Here is a 15,399-nt window from a genome sequence, read left to right on the forward strand (position 1 = left end):
AGGGCAAATTAAGCAACTCTGTGGAAGTGACTCCATAGAAACTTCTAAGCTTCTGTTTGTTGTCAGCCTTATTAAAAATACTCAGAGTGACTCCAGGAGTCCTATATAGAAGAAAATGATTGCCCTAGGAAAGATCTATAATACTTAGTAGCAATTTAATGAAATGGATCAGGACGAGGCTGCAGACCTGAGTTTGAATAGAAGCTCTGTCATTTGCTAGCTAAAGGGCCTTGGATTTAACCTCTCTAAGATTTAGTTTCCTCGTGTATAAAATAGCAATAGAAGAGAGAGCTAAAAGCTTGCTGTGAGGATTAGATTAAATAATATGTATAAAGATTTAGAAGTTCAGTTCTGCAGGGTTTTTTTAGCCACACCAGCACAGGAGAATGTGGTAGAATAGAAACGACAGTGTGGTTTATTTAGACAGAAGGCCCGAGATTCTATCATTACTGTCCCAGTCTCTGAAATGTAATTTCTCAAAATCTGTAGATATCACATAAGAGACCCAAAAGTTCTCATGTGCTGAGGTGTGGAGTAGGGATTTAGTGAAGAGTTATGAACGCCCATGTCTGTGAAAGAGTAGTGGCTGCCTTGTAACAGAGGCTCTGACGGGGATGGCTCAAAGCCAGGAAGCTGAGTAAGTTCATGGAAGATTGGTAACTCAAAACGAACAAAATTGTGGACGGCAAACACTGAAGTGGCTGCCTTAAAGGCTCACACAATCTTTATCTCCTGCTCTGCCTGAGGTTGAGCGTGTCCAAGTGGCATAGTTCTGGCCAATGAGATGCAGGTAGAAGCCTCTGGGGGGCCGAGCGCGGCGGCTCACGCCTGTAATCCCAGCACTTTGGGAGGCCGAGGCTGGCGGATCACGAGGTCAGGAGATCGAGACCATCCTGGCTAACACAGTGAAACCCCATCTCTACTAAAAATACAAAGAATTAGCCGGGCGTGGTGGCGGGCGCCTGTAATCCCAGCTACTCTGGAGGCTCAGGCAAGAGAATGGCGTGAACCCAGGAGGCAGAGCTTGCAGTGAGCTGAGATCGAGCCACTGCACTCCAGCCTGGGCAACAGAGCGAGACTCTGTCTCAAAAAAAAGCCTCTGGGGAAGATGTTCCTTCCCCAATATTAGGTCAGACCGTATGAAATTGCCATTTTATAGGTTAAAAATAGCTGAAAAATAAGCAATTTCAGACAGTGCAGACTATAGAAGACAAACTTTACAACCTAGGAGAACTCTTTATCTTTTGCTTTTTACCCTTTCCTTGTTTTTTCTGCCTGAAATAGGGAACTCGTAAAAAATCAGTAGCAATAGTATGGCTTTGAGGATAAGCACGAGGATGGTAGAAAAAGAAGATAAGAGGATTCCGAATCTTTGGTGACACACTGAGTTGTGTCAGGCCTTAGACTATCTACCCCTGAACTTCTTGTTGCATGAGACAAATAAAGCCCTGTTTAGTCACTATAGCATGGTTTGTTTGTGTTTTTTTTGACGGAGTCTTGCTCTGTCGCCCAGGCTGGAGTGCAGTGGCGTGATCTCGGCTCAGCTCACTGCAAGCTCTGCCTCCCGGGTTCACGCCATTCTCCTGCCTCAGCCTCTCGAATAGCTGGGACTACAGGCACCCACCACCATGTCTGGCTAATTTTTTGTATTTTTAGTAGAGATGGGGTTTCACTGTGTTAGCCAGGATGGTCTTGATCTCCTGACCTCGTGATCCGCCCGCCTTGGCCTCCCAAAGTTGCATGATTTCTTATATTGCAGCTAAAGACAACCCTAATGCATGTCATGGGGCTGAGTCAGCAGGCAGAGGACCAACGGATCTTTACTGATAGAAGAATTGACTCCAGAGAAACTGGCTTCAGAGAGTATAGTGTCTCTCCGAATGAGCCAGGGAAAAGGAAGGGAAGGGAAATAGTGCCAGGAGAGCTTTAATTTGGAACAGGTGGTCAGGTTAACAAGACAGATGTCTGGGGGAATGTCTAGGATATTTGGGTGTCAGGCTAAGGAAACAGCAAGTGCAAAAGCAAGAGCATGCCTAGTGTATTTGAATAACAACAAGTAGGCCAGTGTGGCTGGAGCAAAGTGAGTGAGGGGGCGTGTAGCAGGAAATGAGAGTGGGGTACCACGAAGCCATTTCATACAAAGTTTTCATAAAGCATGTGTGAGAAAGACAAGGACTGATGATGATTACAGGGTGTTATACCTGGGCAATCAGAAGGCCCGAGATGTCCTCAACTAAGATGAGGAAGTCAGCAGAAGATTTGGGTTTGGGGTAGAGATCAGATCATGTCCAGTTTGAAATGACAGACATCAAAGAAGAGATATGAGGTAGGCATATCCATAAAAATATGGATTTCAGTGTAGAGCTAACCATTTCAGCTTCATAGAAATGCTACCTATGTTGGTAAGTCAGGGGCAGTCCATGCAGGTGTGTACATTTTCTTTGAAAAGTGAAAAAACAAATCTGTGTTTGTATCAATCTGTTCTCAGTCTCCTGTAGAGTGATATTTAGCTGGGAGAGCTGATGTGAGGAATGTGGGAGGGCTAGGTGAAGTAATATATAGAAAAGGCATATCTCAGAGTAGATATTCAATAAATAATCCCTAATATATATTGCATATTTATATTTTTCTGGGCACTTTGTTAAGCACTTTGCATACATCAACTTATTTAACCTTCACAATCAACTTATGAGGTACATAATATTTTAACCTGATTATATAGATAAGGATCCTGAGGTCTAGATAACTTAAGAATTTTTCTCAAGGTCACAGAGCTGTTAACCATCAAAAACTGGATTCAAACAAAGATCTTTTTACTCCTGAACCAGTGTTCTTAACCTACGTTCTGTACCAAAGACACAAACTTAGAAGCCCTTAGGGGTAATGTAAATGGATGCAGTGACTCATATATCCAGTGCCTACTCAACTTTACACATGGATGTCTCATATGCATCTTAAATGCCACATGGCCAAAACAGAATTATTTCTTTTCCCAACTAAATCTGTTGCTCATTCAGTCCTTCCCACCTCAATCAATGACACTCTTGTCTAGCCTGTTGCTCAAGCCCAAAATCTGGAATTGTCCTTGATTCCTCTCTTTCCTTCACGCTACACATTTAATCCATCAGCAAGTCCTGTTGGCTCTATTTCCAACATCTGTCCTATCCTTGTACATTCTGTTCACTTCGATAGTTCCAAACCTCACTCAAGCTATCATTATCTGTTATGAGGATGTTTTCAACAGTCATTGATTTTCTTGTTTCCATTCTTTGATTCCATAAACTATTTTACTCACAGTAATCAGAGTAAACTTTAAAAACTATAAACTAGATCACACTTTAAAATCTTCTATAGCTGCCCATCACATTTAAAATAAAATCCAAAATCCTTACGACAGCCTATAAGAATTTCCACGATCTGCTCTCTGCTTTCTGATCTCATTTTATACAATTTTCCTTCTTGCTTCTACTTTGCACTGACTGTCCTTTTCTTGGAACAAACCAAACTTTCCTTGCCACAGGCTCTTTGACCTTGCTGTTGGCTCTGCTTAACATCCCCTCCCTGATTCTTCACAAAGTGGCTGACATATTATTGATTCCTCAGAGCAAATGCCAGCTCCTCAGGAGGGTTTTCTTGTCTACTCAATCTGTAGTTACACCTCCTCCTGCACACTTTTCACACCACATCATCTTATTCTATTAACTTAATTGCATGTCTCATTATTTGGAATGTTCTTGTTTATTTATTTGTTGCTTCATTTTTAATCAGTATCTCTCCATTAAATGCAGGCTTCATGAGATTTGGGACCATGCTCTATCTTGTTCCTGCAATATCTCTAGAGCCTAGTACAGTGCCTGACCTGTAGAAGACCCTCAACAAAGATATTTTAAATAAAACTGGTCAGAGAAGAGATAAAAAGATAATAAAAAGTGATTGTTGGGGTCTTGGTGAACTGAATGCATGCTCAGCTTTAAAAAATTAAGTTAAAAAAATTAAAAGCATTTTGCTGGACAAATCAAAAGGTCTGTTCGAATTTCTAATTCCTACACTGCACTACTTCACTTCCTGACCCTCACACTAATTCCACAAGGCTTAGGACCTGAAGATACAGAAGCAGAATGACAATGAATTTCAGTATGCACATAAGCAAGTGTTTGCCCTAGGTCTGTAGTGTTTGCACCAACAGAAGAAATCACCCAATGAGCTAGGCTTTCTTTAAGACAAACGTGACACATACAACGAATGTGTTACTTCCCCCAAGGGAGTATTTATTGATGAGTTACTAATCCATGAAACAAATAAACAAAAATAAGAAATTGGAAATGCCAATAACCAGGAAAACAAAATAAAACAGGAGACTCAAAGAACAGTAAGAATTTACAAAGTTAAACACAGGGTGATTTTAAAAAGATTTCACATCTGGATTAAACATCAAATATCCCTGCCCTAGTTACTGGGCCCAAGTATTCCGTTTAGAATTTCTAGAGCCCAAGTCTAGCTGAATTCTGGCTGGAACTGTGCACAAGACGTCTTGCTCTGGAGCCCATCAGGAGAAATGCCGTGGGAGCTGGCATACTTGTGCCTAAGGAGAAACAGACCTCCTTCATTGAATTCCGTTCACATCTACTTAATGAAGGTCAAGGAGCTCGTATCTCTCAAAGACTCCCATTATAAAATATGTGGAAAAATATCTGAGTTCACTTCAAAAACGCAGGAATTTTTAGAAATATTATTGACTGAGAAGAATAAAATGAGGATTGATAACATGCCATGAGTTTTGGCAAAAGTGAGAATATTGAGAATGTAGTTTCCATTTGGGTGTAGTGGACCCAAGCCTGGCTGAAGTGAGTTGAGGTGAGAACGGGGGGTGAGAAAATAAAGACAACTTTTAAAAGAGCTTGACTGTGAAGCGGAGGCTAGACATGACACAGTAACTGGAGGAGGTTGCAGAGCCCATGTAGGCTTCTTTAATGTCGTGTTTTTATGTTTCAGAGACAGAGAGAGAGAGAGAAAGTGATGATTAAGGTGAGGGAGGAGACAGATGCAGGTGCAAAGTCCTCGAGGAGCCAAGGTGAAGTGGTGTCCAGAGTACAGTGGAAATGCTGGACATGGTTCATGAATTGTGTCCAAAGAAAAGGCAGAACACATTGGTAGATTCTGTGACAGATAAATTAGCTCTCTTTTGATTTCTTCTATTTTCTCAGTAAGAATGAGACAGACAGGCATAGTTTTGGAGGTTTAAGTAGAGATGAGATGACATAAAATATTTGTTCTGGAGACTAAGAGAGTAACTTGACCAGAATTTGCAATAAAATTGCAGAGTAACATTGACAGCTTATCTGAGATTTGTGGTCATTAGTTTAGAATGAGCTCGAGTTGTTTGCTTGACTATTATTATTATTATTATTTTTGAGGCAGAGTATTGATCTGTTGCCAGGATGGAGTGCAATGGCACAATCTCGGCTCACTGCAACCTCTGCCTCCCAGGCTCAAGTAATTCTCCTGCCTCAGCCTCCTGAGTAGCTGGGATTACAGGCACGTGCCACAGTGCCCAGGTAATTTTTTTAGTTTTAGTAGAGACGGGGTTTCACCATGTTGCCCAGGCTGGTCTTGAACTCCTGACCTCAGATGATCCACCTGCCTCGGCCTCCCAAAGTTCTGGGATTACATGCATGAGCCACTGTGCCTGGCAGCTTGACTATTTTTCTCCAGCCATTTTTTGCTGCACTTGTGCCAATTCTGGGTAGGCAAGAATTGATCTGACCAGCTCCGAAATTTTGCCCAGAATTTTGGTGGGCACCTAAGTGTGTTTAGGAAGGAGTAATTTTAATGACAAATGCTTAAATTCAAGCTTGGCAAAGAAAGAAGTGGAGAATGTGTGTGAGAGGGGTTGAGGGGAATGGAGAGCAGTGAGAAGTGGCAGAGTCTATGAGTTGGAAGTCGTAATGGAGTAGAAATCTAAGCAGTGGAAAGAGAGAGATGCACTGGAAAGATGGGAAGTAAGAGTCAGGCATCGAGTGGAAATGCTTGACATCAAGATTTTGGAGACAGTTGAGTCACTGGTAAGCTACAAGGTGTAAGGTAAACATGGGAGAGGAGATGGCTTAGTTGATGTGGAAGAAAAGTTATTCAAAGTGATAGCAAATGACTTTAAGACCAGGGTATTGAATGCATCATCTACATGCATGTAGAAGTTATCACAAATGATGCCACCATTTGTCATGGAGACAAAGAATGAGTCAGATGCTGCAATATTCAGTGAATTCGAGGGTGTGATCCAGAAATCTGTGGCTGACTACATCAAAGAAGGGTAGCAGGTGTTATAGTCTGATGGCATGCACTTCAAAAAAGCAAGGTTTTTGAGAAAGGTAGGGAATAAAATGATCTCTAAGCGGAGGGCCCTCCTCTTTCTCTATGCACTGCAGTGCATTGAATATGGGGTTGGGGGGGAATTAAAAAAGAACACTGCAAGTGTAGCTCAGAGGCCAAGGGAGAGCCAGGTGTCAGTTGGAGCAAGGAAAGGGAACAATCAGCTAGGAGTCTAAGGATGGAGGAAATCTCCATGATTTCCAGACTCAGAATTTCAGCAGCACTGTGGAAAGGTTAGGGAAGATTCATTTATCTCAGGAAATGTGTCAAACCTTATGGAGCAAAATACTAAAATGATTATGGGAGGCTTGGACTACTGAGGATAACTGAGGGAAAACTGAATATGAAGCAAGTTGGAGCTAGTTCTCTCGGGGAAACTGAGTAATCGGCCCAAATACAGCCTTTTCCTTAAGGTCCTGTAGGCTGTTTGCTGTGGTGGGCAGGGAGTTCAGACATCACCCCCTTGAGGGTGTTCTCTCTGAGAATCTTATCTGACATGACACTAGCCATCCTTCTCCATCTCATTTTCCTGTGCCTTTTTCTTCACCACATGCATCACTGCCTGAAACTATATTATTTATGTATTCATTTATTTGTGCCTCTAAAATGTGTTTCAGGAAAGAAAGAAACCTTGTCAGGTTTTGTTTATTGCTGAATTTCTATGATCTGGAACACACCTGGCACACACTGAATGAACACTCAATGGATGTATGCTCGAGTTAATGTTTCCTTAAAAAATAATAATGAGGAACTATCATATTTGAAGTATTCTGAGTTCACAAGCAGAAAAACAAAACTATTTAAATTACCTTTTATTATTCCTTTATTTTGTTCTTTATAAAAAATAATGAAAAGCCATTAAGATGCCAATTTTTCTTTTCCCAAGGAAAAATGCTTTTACTAATAAGTGACTGCAAATCTTTGTGATGGACAGAGGGCTAGAGGAACAACTCGTATTTCTTGAGCATCTATTCTTATGTCAGGAACTAAGCTGGGAGCATATTTTTACATATATCATATCATTCTTACAAGAATTCACAAGATAGATTTTATAATATTATTCACATTGAACAATGAGGAAATGAATGATCAGAGAGGTTGAATAATTTGCTCAAGATTACACAGCTAGTCAGCACAATTGCTGACATTTGGATGAAGTCCTAACTGAGTTTAAAACTTTTATCTTCTCCTTTAGACCATAACATTCCACAAAAAGCAAAGGGAAATGAACAACTGGAGGCTCCACAGGTGCCCTGAACGCTAGGCCTCAGGAAGATAGTAGAAAGGAATCAACTTTTACTAGGTGCTTATTATTTACCAAGCCCTTTTGTTAGAATATGCACACACATTACTTCATTTAATCCTCACAACAATACCAAGAATTAAATATTGTCATTAAAGGCAAGAAACCCTAGTTCAGAAAGAGATATTACATTTACCCTTGAACTAGTATGTGATTAAGTTCTGGCCAATGAAATATAAGCAGAAGTTGTTTGGAAGAACCTCTAAGGTGTTTTAGGAAGACCACGTACAGCGAGAGAAAACCCTCATTTGCTTTTCTGCTTTTACTCCTTACTCCAATCTGTAACATCTGGCCAGATGGCTGGCACTCCAGCAGTCATACCTTATGAAAAGACTTGGAAATTGGAAGCCAGAGCTAATATGGTAGAACAAAAAGACAGAGGAGGCTGGGTTACTGATGATGTCCCAGAACCCACCACACCAGACCTGGCTTTCCTTGGCTTTTACGTGTGATAATAGACCTTTTTCTGTTTAAACAACTGTTATTTTAGGATTTCCAGTGTATTCAGCCAAAACTCATCCTAATTAATACAGACATGGAGATAAAAAAAAAAAGTATCAATACACTCAGTACCTGAAGTTCATCTTTTCAAATTAATTAAGGGAAGAGGATTCAATAAGCTTTCAATAATATTAGCCAAAGGGAACAAAGAATGATACAAGGAATGATGACAGAGGGTGGGAGGGCCAGAGGGATAAAAGGAGAAAATATTTTGGAACTGAAGTCCCTCAATGATCTTATCTGTTTGTGTATCAAAGCCCCAAAGAATAGGAAAGAAAGCAAAGAAAAACATAAAATATATAATGAGGACACTTGGTTTTGAATATTATTCTGTCACTGAATTACTATGTGATTTGGAAGAATTTAACTGATACGTTTAATCCTAAATTACCTAATCTATAACACAGCTTTAATACTGCCTGTATATTTCAGAGTATTGCTGCAAAGGTTAAGTTGAATATGTTTTACATTTTTTATAAAAAGTAAAGTACCATGGATTTATTTTTTGGTTGCTGGGCATTCAATTCCCATTTTTAACAATATCTCTCTACTCCCTTAAGCAATCGTCTTTCCTATTACATAAAGTCTGCTGACATAATAAATAATCAGGGGGTCTACATAACCTAAACAACGGGCTTGCATGTGATCTGAGGGAGGTCAAACAAGATGCCTTATCTGTGGAATTTAAATCCCAACTAAAGGGCAAAGAGGCTAAAAATGGCTGGAATTTCTCTTTATTCTAGTAGGGTAGCCACTTTCCAATGGTTTTGGTTAGGAGGCCTCTCTGGAGGGTCCTGCTTTTTCTCTCTAGGGCTGCCTTGGTTCTTGCCTATTTCTAGGGCTGGCTCTCCAGGTTTGCAATGATTGTAGGCACTCCCAAAATCTTTTCAATAAATTCCCCTTTGTTTAAGTTTATCAAAGATAATTTATGTGGTATGAAATAAAAAATCCTAACTGAAATATTAATATATGTTATATAAATATTGTTATTGCTACTGCTACTTTTAATAGCAGTAAAAATAATATGTCTGTTTACCACTTTAGACAGAAATAGCCAAGTCTTGATTGGACAAATAAATGAAGATATCAACTTCGTGTCATTCCTTGGAGCCCTGGCAACATTTTCAACTTCTCTTCTTCAAGAGACTATCAATTCCAATCAATGTTATTACCCATCTCCAGAAAGCTCTCAGCAGCAGTTTTAAGGCACCTTTCTAAAGCTTGAAATTTGCCAAATCAGTCACAGTAAATCCAAGTCTATGCTATTAAAACATAGCAGCAGAGGGAAAAACAGTTTAAGAATGTGAGCAAGGAAGGATAAATCACAGATAAAAAGATAAATTAGCAACCTAAAAGAGCAATGACTTAAAAAGGGAGCAGCCATTCTAATTTATAATGCAAAGTCTTCACTGTCATCATCCATCTTAGTTTGCAAGCAGCATACAAGGCTTCTTTGCAATTTCAATAATCAGTTTTGATATCCACATTAAAAGCCCCTCAACTTCATAGTGCATTAAGAGGATGCTAATGTACCAGGCTCCTGCATGTCTCCCACTTTATCCCTTGGAACTTATGAAGAGACAATTTAGAAACTATAAAATGTTTTCTCACTCTAATGGAAGGGAGGTGAAGCTTAAAGAAAAGTACCTGAAGAAAGAAGTACTGAATATTAATCTAGATCCATAATGCTTTGAAGTAGAGGGGATCAAAGAGCATTCTTCTTATCAGCTACTCCTCTCTTCTCCTTCCCAATAGCAAGCAAAACATCCAATCTTGTGAACTTTTTGGCTGCTCAGCCCCAGATCACCTCGAAGCCTCCAGATACTTCCTGAACTCCCCTCTTCTTTCCTTTTACTTAGTTTGTCCTGTAATTAAGTAGCTTTTTCCAGCTCCTGGAAATTTTCCTCCAGCCCTCAATTCCTTGTTGCCTTGGAGGGTAACCTGGCAGGCCCTTCTAGTTTTATACATTGTCATACTAATCCCTATAGAAAAACTGTCAAGAAATCACAAAAATAATAAGCTAGAGAAATGACAAATGTTTCCAGAATTGTACACAGTATGTTGTCTCTGCTGCTTCATTTCTAACTCCCTTACAGATGTGGTAACTACAAGTCCTGCTGAGTTCCTGCTCTCTAATTTTATTGTTAACAATGTGGCTCATCTTCATCCCTACTCTTTGATCTCGTTTCTCTGAAAGGTCATGCAGAATCCTTCCTCAACAATAGTCTTCTTGACAGTGTTTGATCTGAAGATTCCAATTAGTAGTTTTTTTGTTTTTTTTTTTAATTTTATTTTTTTTTTAATTATACTTTAGGTTTTAGGGTACATGTGCACAATGTGCAGGTTTGTTACATATGTATCCATGTGCCATGTTGATTTCCTGCACCCATTAGCTCATCATTTAGCATTAGGTATATCTCCTAATGCTGTCCCCGCCCCCCCCACCCCCCACCCCACAACAGTACCCGGAATGTGATGTTCCCCTTCCTGTGTCCATGAGTTCTCATTGTTCAATTCCCACCTATGAGTGAGAACATGCGGTGTTTGGTTTTTTGTCCTTGCGATAGTTTACTGAGAATGATGTTTTCCAGTTTCATCCATGTCCCTACAAAGGACACGAACTCATCATTTTTTATGGCTGCATAGTATTCCATGGTGTATATGTGCCACATTTTCTTAATCCAGTCTATTGTTGTTGGACATTTGGGTTGGTTCCAAGTCTTTGCTATTGTGAATAGTGCCGCAATAAACATACGTGTGCATGTGTCTTTATAGCAGCATGATTTATTTGGATAATTTGAACTCTGTGTTGGCCAGGTGAAGTGACACCTCTTCACATGTCATTGCCCAACCCAGCCATCATTAAAACACCTTTCAGCATAAAAACATGGTGCAGAATCCGGCCGGGCGTGGTGGCTCACGCCTGTAATCCCAGCACTTTGGGAGGCCGAGGCGGGCGGATCACCTGAGGTCGGGAGTTTGAGACCAGCCTGACCAATATGGAGAAACCCTGTCTCTACTAAAAAAAAATAACAAAATTAGCTGGGCCTGGTGATGCATGCCTGTAATCCCAGCTACTCGGGAGGCTGAGGCAGGAGAAGCGCTTGAACCTGGGAGGCGGAGGTTGCAGTGAGCCGAGATCGTGCCATCGCACTCCAGGCTGGGCAACAAGAGTGAAACTCCGTCTCAGAAAAAAAAAAGAAAAAAGAAAAAAAACATGGTGCAGAATCCAAAGGTAGAGACCAGGAACAACAGGAAGGGATAATGTTGTGCTTTGCACATTTCTTTGGATTTCAACTTTTCCCATGACTTGTTCTCTAACACCACGGGCAGAATGGAAACAGATAGCACGTCTTCATAACTGAAACCACAATGTAAGAAAATGCTGTAATGTGCAAGGTGATTTGTATCAACTATAAAGTTGCTCTCCGTGATGATTTACTAATAAGTTTCAACCTCTGTGAAACTTCTATGGCACAAAGTAAAAGCAATGAATTCTTAGTAGCAGCCAACAGAGCTGAATGAGAAACAGGCCACCTTCAAATTATCATGCATTACACGTCTACCTGTACTGCCACTAACCCCTGCAATCATGTTGCCCTTGCCACTGCACCATGTTCCAGGAGAAATCATATTAGAAAAATTTTGAGTTACTTATCTTTATTGAGCCTATATTTGAGAAGCCATACACGGTTAAGCTCTCCACTATAGTAGAACCATGTGAGAATGGGACCCCTACATATTTATATACCCTAAGTGAGAGGTAACTTGACTTTATTTATTCACACTGAGAAGACAGGAACACTGATGCTATCAAATACTGTTGGCAGAAATAATGCAGATTAGTAAATGTGATGAGAACACGATTTTTTTCTATAAACAAAACACAATTAAATCCCACAATTAAAACCCAATAAAACAGCTTTTTTAAAGATAGCTACAGCTATCCATCTGTGGCTGGATGCAACCATCCAACCAAAATGTATTTAACTCTATTGAATGCTAGGCCTTGTAATAAGTGTTAAGAGTGCTAAAATGAATAAATATCATCTCTGCTCTCAAGAACAGTAGTCTAGTGGTAGAATAACATATGTACAAGGATATGACAGCAGATTTCTTCCAAGATCACAGCATTTCTGAAGGGTGGGAAAGAGGTCCCAGAGGGGTCATGGAAAGATTAACATCTTCTGGGGTGGGGGTGGCTGGTGAGCACTGATATTGAAAAGGATTGATTATCTGGGAGGAGTATAACTTTTTGGAAAACAGAACGAAATGAGATCATTAAGGATATGGTTTGTCTCCATGAGAGACGAGCTGTCAGTAGAAACAGCAGTAATCACTGAGCCCAAAGCATGGCTAGAGTCATCTCCCTACCTCCCCTCTTTGTACTTTCCAAACAGTTTAGAAAGAGACTGTGTAACTTTGGGGTTTGTTTCACAATGAACATCTGGGACCACTTTCATTTCCCACTCATGGAGACCAGTAAATTCCTGCCCTAATGACACTGTCCTTGGACTTCACGACATGAGGCCCTCTCTGTCACTGCACTTGAGGTATCGGCCGACATCACTTGGGAGTAACCTAGCTTCCTCCTTGTCTTTAATTTGGTAGTTAGAAGCTACTATTTTGGAGGGCATTGAATCTTCCTGCAGTTCCCACACACTAGATAGTGAACCACTAATAATTTGCACCCAACAGCTTTACAGAGGTGTTGGAAGGATAATCAATTACCAGGCTAATGCTGATTCCCCAGTTTTCCCTGCCTTCAATTTCTCCTCCATCAAATCATCTGCTATAATGTTGTCAGCTTAATCTTTCTATAACACATTTCTAAGTAAAGCACTCCCGTCCTCAACATCCTTCAATATCTTCTTATTGCCTATCAAAATTCTCACCAGCCAGTAAAAGTTCTCAATGATCTGGCCTCAAACTACTTTTCCAGCCACACTTTGTGTGTCTGTGTGTGTCTCTTCTTCCTAAACTTAAACCATAATATATTGAAATATTGTTTGAAAGATCCCAGGTACAGTTGCAGTACCAGGAATGTCAGTAGATAATAAATAATAATTGCACCACAGAACCTAGGCCTTGATGGAGAAATAAATTTTCTTTTACTAAATACAAAACTAATAAAAATAATAAAACAAATCATACAAATATGCAAAACAACTGAGTTGATTATTCTTCATTTGCCTCTCCCTATCCCCACCCTCCAATCCATTTTCCATCTTTGTGACGTAAGGGACTGACCACAGGTTCCTTTGCCCTTTGACTTTTTGTCGAGTTCAGCCAACAGGAGACACCAAAAAGAGACAGACAGGCAGAAGGAGAAAGATGGCAGTGCAGCTCTCTTCTTGCTCCTTCCCGCTTGGTACTGCAGCTCTTGTGGCTGCTGCATTTTATGCCATATTAATCATTTCTTCCTCCTGCTTCTTCAGGCCTAGCAGTAGTGACCACTTCCCACTGTTGCTAGTCATTGGGCATCTCAATATCCTTGCCTACACTTCTGTAAATACCTTTATCAAGTGCCATTTACAATCCCAGCCAGATGTACTTTTTTTCTTGTCTAGCCAATGAGAGCTACAATGCTGGGGTAAACACACAATGACTAAGTATAATAGCCTCAGATGGCCTTCATCTGAAGCTAATGACACACTTGGGAGAGGATCTGGAGAGGGTAAGCTGACACCACTACAAACCACTACATTCCCCTTCTTGTATTTAATGACCTTCCTTATTTTTTATGCTGGGAGAATAAACTTGGAGCAAATGAAGCAGACATGATGATGTAAGAAGAGAGTAATTTAAGTTTGAGGCTTTATTTGATCTCAAATGCAAGGGAATTTATAATAGGCTGAAGTCTAGGGACATGATGTGCCCTCAGTTTCCCTTGCTGTGCATAGGTAATGAGGCTGAAATTGATAACACACTACCCAGAGTCACAGTCAAGTCCAGAAAAGAATTTGGCAAATTAATGACTGTGCTATTAAGACTGCCTTCTTTTCCAACCAGCCTCCCCTTCTCTGTGCCTGAAACGAGTTGTTTCTGCATCCCTTTTCCATTATTCTCTTGCACACCATGCACTGGCTAGTTTGGAAGTAAATATGTGAAATTCTGTTCCTAGCTAATAGCTGACTATGCTTTGAGACACTTTCAGAGGTGTCTTAAGAGAGCAGTCTTATGGCCAAATTGCATTGCTTTGTCTAATAATATCATATGCTTTTGTCAAAAGTAACATATAATATGTTAATTTAAGGACTGTTTGGATAGGTCTACTGAAAATGAGTCCACAAAAGTGATGCAGGAAATTCAGAGGTGTGGTTGAGCATTCACAATTGAGTACTCTAATACCTCTTTATAACAAAACTGTAACCAGTTTATTGCAAAATCTCAACTCTGTTGGGGATAAAGTAAGAATGACTTTTTATTTTTTGAATTGCTTTCTTCAAATCTACTGTATTCATCAGGAGTTCTACGGAGAAACAGAAACAACAGGAAATGAGGCCCATGCACATTGAGGAGGGCAAACTGCTTTACTTAACCTATCAATTAAAATAGATAGGATATTTTAAAATAAATAAAAATTATTTATATTATATTATATACATAATTATTTATTTTAAAAAATAAGATAGAGGGTATTTCAATCAGAAATACCCTCACCGACACACCCAGAATAATGTTTAACCAAATATCTGGGCACCCAGTGGTCCAGTCAAATTGACACATAAAATCAGACCTCACATGGGTTTTGAGTTTCCCTTTGCTGTGACACTTGAATAACATCCCAGGCAAACACCATGACTTTGCAAGCACTTTCAGTTTTGGAACTACATTCCATGCCACTTTAAAACTCCAGTCTCATACCAAATGTCATGCTTCCCCTCATCACTGGCTCAACATCTGGCCTTTGCTCTTTTACTCATCCTCCCAGTGTAGCCCCTTGTGAGATGGGGACAGAGTCTGGGGATGTATCATCTCTTTGGCCCTCCTTTCAAGGCCTAACTCCAGAAAGAATAGGGGAGGCAGAGATATACTTAGTATAACTGTTCACTCATTGGTCCAGAAGGGTTCTCCCTGGCCTCTCTCTGATTCATGGCCTCCATGTGGGTGGGGCATTGCTTTACCTGGGGGCATGTTCAGCTTTGACTCAATCCCCTGTCTCTGAAGCCTCCTGCAGAAAGAAGCCATCATATTTCTCTTCCATCCCCAAAGGAATCTAAGCC

General features: G+C 40.3%; 1 protein-coding gene across 2 annotated transcripts in view; it reads right to left on the minus strand.

The window, feature by feature from the left end:
* The window catches only part of PDE4B (phosphodiesterase 4B), a 587,629-nt gene that overhangs the window by 146,794 nt on the left and 425,436 nt on the right, over window positions 1–15,399 (minus strand). The window lies entirely within an intron of this gene.

Source organism: Hylobates moloch, unplaced genomic scaffold (assembly GCF_009828535.3).
Source record: "Hylobates moloch isolate HMO894 unplaced genomic scaffold, HMol_V3 SCAFFOLD_18, whole genome shotgun sequence".
Classification (NCBI taxonomy): Eukaryota; Metazoa; Chordata; class Mammalia; order Primates; family Hylobatidae; genus Hylobates; species Hylobates moloch.